Raw genomic sequence first — 4,403 nt, forward strand, 5'->3', positions numbered from 1 at the left:
GGTGTGATCGGAATTCGATTCCGAGTTACGGAACTCAAAAACCACTTTTTGAGCCGTACCGGGTGGATTTCGGTCCCGACAATGGTTCAGAACCGATTGTCTCCGAAAATTACCAAAATTTACCATAAAATAGGAAATAAAATTTCAAGAATAAAACTCAACTAGAGTTTTGTCTAATTCTTTACCGAAAATTCCCAGAAATTCATTTTCGAATATATAATTAATGAAAATATTTGTAAAATCTTATAATTCAAACTCGTAAAATTCGCGGTGTTACATCCTTTCCACATGATTTCATTTGGTTTGTTAGAGTGGTGATCTTGGTAAGATAATCTGATATAGCTTCATTCTCTTCCATTTGAAGAAGTTCATATATTCTTCTCATAGTTTGAAGTTTTACTTTCTTGATCTTTGCAGCACCTTCATAGCTTTTCTCCAAGCTATCTCATGCCCCTTTGCTGTCTTGGCTTCAACAATCCTCTCAAAATTGTCTCCACCAACACATTGATGAATTAGGAACAAGGTTCGTCCTTCTTCTTCTTCATTTCCCTATATATTGACCTCTGAACTTCATTTGCATTCTCATCAATTTCTTGATAGCCATTTTGCACAATCTCATACACTTCTTGAAATCCAAAGATTATCTTCATTGAGATCCTCCATCTTTCATAGTTCTTTGTATCAAGAACTAGTAATGTCATTGAAAATCCATTGTCATTCGTCATGGTTAGATTCTTCACCTACGCAGCCTCTTGCATATCCCAATACCTTTTCCTCTTGATCACAGGCCCCCTTCTTGATTTTGCATATTCACACAAAATCAATCTTAAAAGAATCTTTGCTCTTGATACAACTATTGAACTTTATTGAAAGAAGATGAGTTTTGAGAGAGAAATGTATGAATAACCTCGGATTGTATATTGAACAATGTATTGAATATCAACATATAAACTTACTAATTCAAAATGAGCAAATTGAAGGAGATAAATTGTCTTCTAATATAGAGAGATATTTTATTATCTTTAAAAATATTATTTTTGCCATAGAGAAGCTAACATCATATTCTAGTGTTATCATCAATAGCAATAAGTGGAAGATTTATGTTACATCCCATTGGTTCTACGAGATCTCATGTACACTTTTGAGACAAGAGATATACTTTTCATGAAAATAGTTTATATAATCTCATGAGGTATGTTTCTAATTTATTTTTTGTGGTACCAAAAGTATCTCCTTACCTTTTTGGATAATTCAGCAAAGAACTAATCACTTTCGAGGTTTATGACTACTCCTCTCAACAAGTGTCGCTTTCAGGAATCGAACTCTCGATCTTAAGGATCCAATAAGGTATTACACCACTATACCAACTCATTGTTGGTGGTTTGTGTCTAAATTAAAAGAATATAATACAATATATCATAAAAACATGAGATAAATTATATTATGTTTGCACTAAAATTATGATATGTGTAATATTTTTTAGTTTTTGAAAATATTTTTTTAAAAGAAAACATCAGAAAATACATAAGTTGTCATTTTAGTGTCTCAAAGAAATATAATACTTTATTATCATAAAATAAACATATGATCTCACTTTGATTTGAAGTAGGATGACAATGGGACGGAACGGGTACAAGTAGTACTTGATCGTACTCATGTCTGCACTATTTATGGGTACCCACACGGATAGCAGGTATTTGTGGGTACCCACGGGTTTTTAAGTTTCAATATATGTTTATATATTTTACAATAATCATTACATATAATATAATTATTACATGAATAATAAAATTTATGCACATATTAAATTTATCATTTATTTTAATCACTAAAGTTTATTATAAAATATACAAAAATAGATAATAATTATAAAAGAATAATAAAAATGTAATATATATATATAAATTATTATTATTTTTAATTAAAAATTAATTTATAAATATACGGGTACGTGACGGATATCATGACACTCACTTTCACCCATAATCTATTTTTATAGGTATCCGTTGAAGATATTTTTATAGGTATCATGATTTCCTTTTCATGTGGACTCATGGGGATATTTTGGTCATCCCTAATCTGAACTCCTTCAATGGTTCATTTTCTTTTCTTCCATAACTTGGGAAGAAAACAAAACTTTTGTCCTCTTTCCGTTCTATATTTTCTTCATCAACTATCCACTCGAAATAATAACTTATTCTCGCTGGCAATTTGTATAGTAATAAAAATTGAAAACAAATAACTTATCAGTCTCTTTTAATCTATTGGTTATAGAATTGAATTTGATTCTTTGGTTTTTATATTGAACTTCTTTTTTTAATCAGTGTTGTTCCTTATCTTGGAACGTGTGGATACGTTTTCAAGAATCTAATATATATGCATCTAAAAGTTAAAAAAAAAATTGCACGTTTATTACTTCAGAATTAGTGATAATTAATACATATATAATTAGAAATTAACTGAAAATGTAAACATCTCATCATAAACAAAAAGGAAATACAGAACCATCTCGGAGAGACAAGTTATTACATTTACTTAAAATAACAATAACATCAAATTCTAACTAAGGAGTAAAAATGTTACATTATCTTTTTTTTTTTTCATTTTTTATATGTATTTCCCTATTTAGCACCCCATCTTTAATAAATATATATATATATATATATATGAATAGTAATTTATTGTCTCAAACAATATCTAAGATCTTATCTGTGACGCCCCGAAAAATACTTCTCAAAAACATTGCGGGAAAATGGGTAAAAAATTTTTTTTGGATAAAGATAAAGAGATTGTATAAAATTGTTTCCTTTTAAACCTTCATTTTCCGGGACATCACTTTAAGTAACTCGAATGCAGAAAATCAACTTATCGTTATCGAATGATAGCTTACTTTATTCACAATTTCCTGAATAACACCATACATATAATAGTTAAGTCATCTTTAGTTCATACAAACTAAGTCAACAAAGACAGAAACTACATTGCCACTAACATATACAAAATCCAGAAAGAAATGGCGAAAATATTAATTATCGCCAACAGACACTAAACAAAAACATGAACAAACTGAAGCCGTCCTTGTTTTCAAAAGTCCCAAAATGATAAACAACTCCTAGTGGCTCGCTCCAAGACTAGGGTACTGTCTCTCCTCAATTCCTCATGTCCCCTCCTGGATCATCACGGACGGGTAGCTCCAAATTTGAGCAAAGCTGTCTATCTGACGAACACACGTCCGAAAAGCAAGCAATAGAAAATAAGAAACGAGAGTAAGACATCTAATGAACATAAATTCATTGACGGCGTGGACTTACTCAGAATATTACACTCAGATATGAAAAACAGTTCATATATATATATAACAGATTACCTTAAAACTCATCAGTTGTTCTCGTAAACAATTGTCTAATTTACATGAGTAATATAACCAGACTCATCAATTGTTCTCATAAACAATTTTCAAATCAACCTATGTAATGTAAACAACACTTATTTCCATCAATATCATAATTCACCATTTAGTAATATATAATTCATCGACGAGATCTCATGATTATAATTTAAATAACACCTAAGTGGGGATCATAACCCAAAATAATAACATACACATATATTATCTATAACCGACATCATAACCAACCATTTATCAACATAAACAATAATGTATAACATACATCTCATAAACCAATATCATAACCACAAGTAATAATATGTGCATAATGTTAATGATTGATGATGTTTACAACTCAAATGTGGGAAACCACTTCCACAAATGCAATATATGCATGCTATGTCATGATCATCCACCTTACACCAATATCCTCCCAATAACAATATCCTCTCAATAACCTAGTCGGAAATAAATCAAGAGTACAGGTCTCATACCAAGCCACTTTGTACGCACCCGAAATAATATATCCTCGCAAGTAATTAAAAATAGACCGATCGGTTCCCTCGGGAACAGTCCTACTTGGACCGAGGTCGTACAAACGCTTTCTGGGCATCCCTCTCATTGATCTCGAATGCAATCCAGGGGTTGTCAGAGATTGTCTAGTTTGGCCTGTGAGAACTGTCCGATCCAACAGGGTACCTCCCCAGGAATACAAGGGACTCGTCTCACCCAGACTCTCCCTCAAGACATTGTTGGCGAATCACCGTCCAATCAGTGCCGTCCCTGCTTACTTCACGGTGCTCTAAGTCATACCGTCAATTTCCTCTCCACTACTCCATTATTAACCATATGCATATGAACACTAACCGCAGTTAGATGATTAAATCTTTTAATCATTATTTACCATGCTCGGCCCACCTTAAGTCATCTCCCTCAGGAATGCTTCTTGTGGACCCCGATCTTACGTTAACACAAAATACAAAGGAAATACATCCCACCACTACGACCATCGCTG

Source organism: Lupinus angustifolius, chromosome LG10, assembly GCF_001865875.1.
Source record: "Lupinus angustifolius cultivar Tanjil chromosome LG10, LupAngTanjil_v1.0, whole genome shotgun sequence".
Classification (NCBI taxonomy): Eukaryota; Viridiplantae; Streptophyta; class Magnoliopsida; order Fabales; family Fabaceae; genus Lupinus; species Lupinus angustifolius.